This window comes from Panicum hallii, chromosome 7 (assembly GCF_002211085.1).
Source record: "Panicum hallii strain FIL2 chromosome 7, PHallii_v3.1, whole genome shotgun sequence".
Taxonomy (NCBI): domain Eukaryota; kingdom Viridiplantae; phylum Streptophyta; class Magnoliopsida; order Poales; family Poaceae; genus Panicum; species Panicum hallii.
The window spans coordinates 30,917,720-30,925,028 of NC_038048.1; the positions used below are offsets into that span (position 1 = coordinate 30,917,720).

The 7,309-nt window shown below is 43.6% G+C and overlaps 1 long non-coding RNA gene across 2 annotated transcripts; it reads left to right on the forward strand.

Annotated features, from left to right (window-relative positions):
- Positions 1-2,534: 2,534 nt before the first annotated feature.
- LOC112901461 lies at positions 2,535-5,289 on the forward strand. 2 transcript variants are annotated; one of them, XR_003230304.1, is made up of 5 exons: positions 2,535-2,695; positions 3,552-3,623; positions 4,027-4,089; positions 4,297-4,338; positions 5,154-5,289. It is a non-coding gene; the product is annotated as an uncharacterized LOC112901461 (long non-coding RNA). The 2 variants fall into 2 exon arrangements; XR_003230305.1 differs by lacking the exon at positions 5,154-5,289 and having other exon boundaries at positions 4,297-4,384.
- The last annotated feature ends 2,020 nt before the right edge of the window (positions 5,290-7,309 follow it).

Consider the following 7,309-nt stretch of genomic DNA (forward strand, 5'->3'; position numbering starts at 1 on the left):
CTTGGGAAGCTTTCGACAGGCTACTTCAACTGTAAGAGCAAAGATTCTATTACAGCACATGTCGATCGGTCATTGTTTGATTTCTAGTGCGCTTTAGGTCAAATAAAATACATGATATTTTCTCACGATAAAGGGAATAATGTGACTCTCTTTTTTCGACAAGATGAAGTGGGGAGATCTTATTTCTTTTTAAGAAAAAGTGGGGAGAGCTTGGTTTCTCCAACAGGATTCGTCAATGAACTTCAAGCCAGTGTACTAATGCTTCCTGTTATTTACCAAAACATCACCAATCCAACCTCAGCTTCAGCTCCACGAATACCTAGCTTCACAATTTATTTTTTTGAAAAACAGTACAAATATAGACGCTCATGGGTCGTTTTTCTAGCTGTGTTAGTTAATTCTAGAATAAATTAAGAAAAATACGAGTACTTGTGCCAAGTTATATGTGCAAGTTCCAACACAAGAAATCTTACTGCATAAGCTAGGTACGTTCTTGAAACTGTGGTTTTTCTAGGGGTGAATTTAAGCTGTCATTTTTGTTAGGGAGAAGCTTTGATCGGGTATTGTTGTCATGCATGAATGACGTTGCATTCCACAAAGATCAGCATTAAGCTTTCCATTCATCAACCGCCTACTTCAAACTGCAAGAACAAAGATTCCATTGAAGATCGTCCCCAACAATCATTGTTTAACAAGCACTGACGCTATGATCTTCCCTCAGCTTGTTCACTCGCTAATCTTGAGTCTTCGTGTGATTGTGGTTTAAAATTGTAAATATGCATGGGATGTGTATGTATGAGGTCCCATTAATTACTAGCATTGGCTAAATTTTTCAGGTGCCTCCGCCTACCTGTAATTTGAGCTGAAGCTGCCACTATATATATATATATATATATATATATATATATATATATATATATATATATATTCCACAGGGTCCTAAATGAAAAAAAAAACATGGGGAGACCAAAAGTTTAGTCTACGCGAAACATAGCTGCACCTGCACGGATTTTGGAATAGGCGAAACAGAACCACTAATAACATTTTAAATTCCCCTTTTAATGGTTGTTTACTTGTTTTACAGTGTATGTTTATATCATTTTAAATGGAAATCAGCCATTGAAAAAATTCATGTAATATATAGCCAAAACACTGCACATGTTTTTTTTAAAAAAAGAAATATCTCCTGTCTCAACAACTGCAGACAGCCAACTAAACACGTTTCATCTCTACTAAAAAAACTAATTAGGGGATAATTTTTTTTTTTTTGCGACCCTCGCACCTGCCCGTCGTCGTTCTGCCACGGATCAGCGTGAGCCGTTCGATACTGCCGCCACACCCCTTTCCTTCTTCGTTTCCTCGTCAGCGCCCCCGCATTCTCCTCCACGCAGGCACGCACACAGCCCCACCGCTCGGCAGCCGCCTCCACGACGCCGTCCTCGCCGCGCCCAGATCGCCATCTCGCCGCCTCGGGTCGAAGCCGCTGTCCCCGCCATGTCCAGATCGCCGCTGCGCCGCCGTCCCCGCTGCGTCCAGATCAGCGCGCGAGCCACGCCGCCTCCACGCCCGCTGCCGTCCCAGCAGCGTCCGGATCGCCAGTGGCCCGCCTCGGGTTGAGGCCGCCACCCTACCCGCGTCCGGAGCGACGCGCGGCCCTCCTCGGGTCGACGTCGCATGCCGCGCCGTGCCGCTCGCCGTGCAAGATGTCCAATCTCTCTCCGCTCCCGGCCGGCTGCCCAACGACGCCGCCCCTCGAACCCGGAATCGCCAACCTCAAGTTGCACGGATCGAAGGGCCGCCACTCGCCACGGTTCTCTGCGCAATCGCTGCCCACGGCCGTCACCGTTCCGTGCCCCGGTGACATCGTTTTCAACTTCCCGCAGGGCCACATCGAGCAGGTACTACTAAAAATTGGACTACCATCGCACGACTACCATTGTTAGTACGAGATGGTAATTTTTGTGCCATCGATGCTGCCCTCCCCTCTCACGGACTCGCCTCCGTCCGCGCCCATCACCCGCCGCCGCTTCCTCCGCCATCATTGCGCTTTGTTGGCGGCCCATCATCCTCCGGCCACCTCCGCCCCCGCGCTCCAAGCGGCGCCAGCACGCTGCATCGCCCGCGACTCAGCTCCTTCCACTCCGCCGACGGGCTCCCTCTCGCTTCCCAAACATGGCTCTCGGCAGCAGGGTGTGCCGCGGGGACGGAGCGTGGCCCTGGATGGTGAGCCCAGCAGCGGGCTGCGGCTCCCGCGGGGTGAGTCCGATGGCGCGGTGCAACTCACTTGCTGGTGAGTATGTCATCCGTTACTGCCGCTGCGATATCTCGGGGCACGCACGAACGGTTGCATCCCGGCACATTGCAGATCATGCCCGTCTCCTATGACCACAGGTCTTCAAGGTCAGTGTGTTACCGAGCTTCTTGATTATTGTTGTGGCCTGTGCGCAGCACCTATTTGATGGAATGCATGGTTGGTATGATTGTCATGTTATTTACTCATTTTTCTTCTTCTTGTGTGCATGCCGTGGGTACTCCAATTAATAAAATGGGGGCATGCACAAAGCCATTCAGGACAAGATGGGAGTAGAGCTACATGGGGGCAACAGCAATGCCAGCAATTAGAGGGAAAGGGGTGGATTGAGCCATTGAGGGTTCAGCTATTACATCTTGCCATCGATTTGGCTACCTTTCTAAGGTAGAGTACTTCTTTTTCTGAATAGCTAACCCCTTTCTTTTTGGTGGAGATGAACTGTGTCATGCAGAGTGTGTTCATGAGACAAGTGTGATACAAACTTGGCCATCTGGTGTCAATGTAATATCAAATATGAGGGCTGCATAGAAATATCATGATCCATGCATGGATATGCTCTGACCCATTGATACAATGTGAAGTAGTGTTACAAAATTACTAAATCAAGTATGACCAATGCTTGAGTAAAAGAGCCTCATTCTGAGTAATGAATATTAACCACTGCAAGGCAACATTTCAGATTGTACATGGACAATCTTATTCAGGTCCTGATGTACTGAAACAAGAAATTTTCGAGTAAGCTTTCATGCATTCAATTGATAGCTTTCATAATCTGTCAGGAATAATGCTTCCTGACAATTTTAAAGCTCTTTGTTTGGTACAGAAACCTAAAATTCCGAGAAAATGAAGGTGCTATTTGCTTACATCAACCCCAAACTCTAATTCTTCTTAGCATAGGTAACACCATTTTTCTAGCAGTATGTTTGTGGTCGTGCATAATTGAGTTAGATATGAAGTGATAACCTACATATTTTCTTTTCAAAGGTAGCTGAAGTTTTTCTTTCTTTTAGTGCTATGTGATGCCAAATTTTTGGTGTTACAAGGGAAAATATTATTTTAAAATGTGAAACCACAGGGAATTATCTAATTCTCAGCTCTGTTGTGTAGGTGTGGAGGGTGTTGTTTTTGTACTCGGGTTGGGTCTTCCTAGACTCGTGTACACTTTTTACCTACCTTAAATGAAATGACACGCAGCTCTTCCACGTAGTTCGAGAAAAAATTCTAAGCTTATTATTTGCAGGCCCTATATGTTTTGAATCTTCTAAAGTGTATCAGATTTCACCGAGATTCGCTGCCATCCTGCCATGTATAGGTATCACCTAATATTGTTCTATTTCATATTTGTCAAATGGCTATAGCCTATAAGTTGTAGGAATATTAATTTTCATCATAGTCATAGTTTGAGATCCTTTCCTATTTCTGAAGAATGCAATTATAGGTTCATCTCCTCTTAATTTACTAAATCTGGCAGTAATATTATTATAATTGAAGTTGGGACCCTCAAAATATTTTCATCATTTTTTCTTGAAGAGCTTTACATTATACATGTGTTGTGCTCATGTTGCTAGCTTAAAAGTTAGAGCCAACCAGCATCTTTTCTCAAGAAAATTTAGATTTTGTCAATTCAACATGAATTGTGGTATAGATGCTTTTGATGCTGTAGTTTTTAGCTAAGAAAAATGAGTGGATTCAGTTATTTTTGTGGTGGTGTACAGACTTTGTGGAGCTCTAGCCGTGGAGGCAGTCAATGGTAACGAGGATGTACCGTAGGACTTAGGGTATGTGTTTCTAGAAGATTTTACACCTGAATAGAATATTTTAAATCCTGCATCGGTGTATCCATCAAAGTAATCAGTGTCCATCTGACCTATTAGAGAATGCTTGTAGACAAACTGTTTTTTTCTACTTGATTCATCTGCAATTTATTAATTTCTTTCATTTGCCAACTCTTGCTCACTTGAATAACATGGATCAACTTAATGCAGATCTATCCAGAGGCATTTGGAGATGTCTCATGTAGAATTGAGGTAGTGAGACGTTGCTTGGATAAATGGTGTCTACATTTTGTTTGCTTTCAGGTTCAGAGTTCTGATTCTTGTACCCCTCTGGTAGACCAGTGAATATGTTCTTCTATGGTTGCCAATATATATTTAGCATTGTTCTCAAAATATATATTCAATGTTTTAAAAATACTGCCGATTCAGCAATGCTTTGGGGTAGTAGTATAATGATGAATCATAAATGATGTTCTTGTGACTTGCAGATTATGCCTCATCATTGGCAAGGATATAAAATAAAATTATCGTACATTTGTTTGTATATTTAGCTGTACTTGGTGACGATGGTTTATCTACAGGTTATCTTAACAATAGTTATCTTGACTTCCTTTAAATAAGTGTATATGAAAAATAATTAATTTAGACATGCGCCATCCATTGCTGTCCCTGTTGCCCTGACATCAAAGTAAAACCAACTGTGGATTTCACACCCATGGAGTTAGCTCGCAATTAGAGAATTTAACTTTTAGGCACTTATAGCATAAAAATGAATTCATAGTTGCCAAGTTTGAACTCCCATATTGAAAATTTAAACCCACAATTTTAACTTGGAACTCAAACTCTTCTCCAGAGACACTTAACACTATGTCATTTGAACATAGTGAACTTTTCACCTTGAACCAATATGTACAGAAGGTTGGGTTTATGACCTTTACAATCGTGAAAAATAATCCAGTGTATGTATGGGCAAAACAGAAAAAGAAAACCCAAAGGTGCATATAATATATATATATATGTATATTCAGGCTTTCTATATATGCTTAACGTACGGTTTGTTGCAGCAGTGCGAGGGCGGGTTGGGCCCTGATTTGGCTGCGCCGAGTATCTGCGTCACCATCCCGATCCCGTCCTCCAGCAAGCCGTGCATCATCCCTTCCCCCGCCAGCGGCCTCGCCGCGGCGGCGAGGGCACTCATCAAGACCTGCACCACGAGGAGGAGCAGCAGCGCCGCCCTCACCATCCTCGCCGTCGTCATCGCCTCGCCTGCTTGCCGATGTACTACTGTACTTGAGACAAAAATTTTAAGAGAGGGTGAAGCAGCTAGCTTCGGGTTTCAGTCGGCTTGTCTCTCTTCATTATATTCGTGTATCTTGTGCATGGTGAGCTCGCGCGTTGCGTTTATATAGCAGTCCAGTTGTTTGTTCGCACTGCACTGCACGTACGATTTTCTGTCAGTTGATATGGCTAGCTTGAAAGTCCTGCGTTTTTCCTTGTGCGAGTTTTACACTACTAGTTCAGGTGTGTTGTGAAGGCCGGGTTATTCAAACGCCGATCGAGTACGCCACAGCTAGACGAGACCCGTTCAATAATTTCTTGACACCTCGGTTTAGACCACCGTGATTTGAGTCTTGATCGATCCACAGGGCTTAAATTTGTTGGATCGATGGACTATGCGGTTGCAGCACAGGCAGCCAGCTTCATTCTGAGTCGCCGGAGGAGGAAGAATCCAAGAACTTGCAGAACCTAGCATCATAGCCAACTGCAGCTAGCGGCCAGCTTCTGAATCCGCTGCGGATGTGGAATTCGTAAACATTTTTTAGGTCAAAATTAAACGGATGTTCTCTTGTGCGACATTGTTTTTCAAGAGATAGCCAGCCAGCCTCTGAACCAGCACCAATTAAGTATGCCGCGCGAATTCAAGCATATTAATTCTACAAGGAGATCTTCTACCAGTTTTCGTTTCCAACAAGAAAGTAGTGACGAACGAGATCTTAATAAGCATTAGTTTTCAGTTCCTAGCTAGTCATTCACCAGCAGTACCAGGGGCATACTATAATCATAGGCACAAGAAGAACGATGGTTCTGGCTCGCTGCTCGATCCATCGTTTGTATCGACAGCTACCAATGGCGGCGCCGGCGGTTGGTGGACGAATGCACGGCCGGTCCGGTCGCACGGCGTGAAAGTCCCGAGCTCTTCTTGCCTGCTTGCTCTGACAGCGGCTTCTCCTTCCTGTTCTCTCAAGGATTCGAAAACGTGGCAGCGAGGGAGGCAGACTCGTTCAGTTTCTTGACATGCATGCAGTTTGAGGGTCCAAGCTTTGTGCGAATTTTGGTCAGCCCACGCGGGGTTTAAAACACGGGATCCCCGTCGGATTATATTCTTGAGGATCGGCCGGGGGAAGGAATAATTTTGCTGTGTGACTCGTGGCAGCGAGGAAAACTATTAAAAGAACAAAGAACCCTCCCCTCGCACGGTCGAAAAACATGAAATTTGACTAGAAACTCCAAATTTCTTCAAATTTGAACAAAGTCTCCCCACACCTAATGTTCGTGTACCTGATATGTCTATATTTTTAACAGGGTTAGAGGTGTGGGGAGCAAAAAGACCAAAATTCAATAAATTATGGCTGAAATTTTTTAACCATTTTTTTATTCACCCTAACACTTGAATTATTATTTAAGCCATGTATCCAAAAAAAATATTTTGGTTCAAATATAACCTAACCCATAGTTAAACTTAATGCAATTGATCTAAAATTAGCATGGATTCTTAGAAGCACAAAATTAATGTGGGTTTTCCTCACAAGTGGCGTACGCGATTCTACAGCTTACTGGTCTTATTAGCATGAAATTTGGATGAGGAGACACCGGAAAATACCGTTTCCATGGCAGGTCTGCTACGTACAATTACAAATGCAACCTGAATTGAATAAGATAGACAGCTCCTGTGCAGAAGGCATTTCAAAGCATGCAATTATTAGCCTAAATATTCATTTGGTTTTAGTGTACAGATTGGTGGTGGAGGATGGACATTTTCACATGGTCAAACCTATTGACTGCACATAGACGTAGTCATGTTACGCTTCGTTTTTTTTCCTTTTACTTTTCTTTTTGAAAAAAAAAGTCCATTGAAAAATTAGCAGTGGAAAATCTTGCACCGTGGTTACACGTTCAGTTTATTTTCTTAGTATTTGACCATTCCAGTCTTCTTCCATGACAC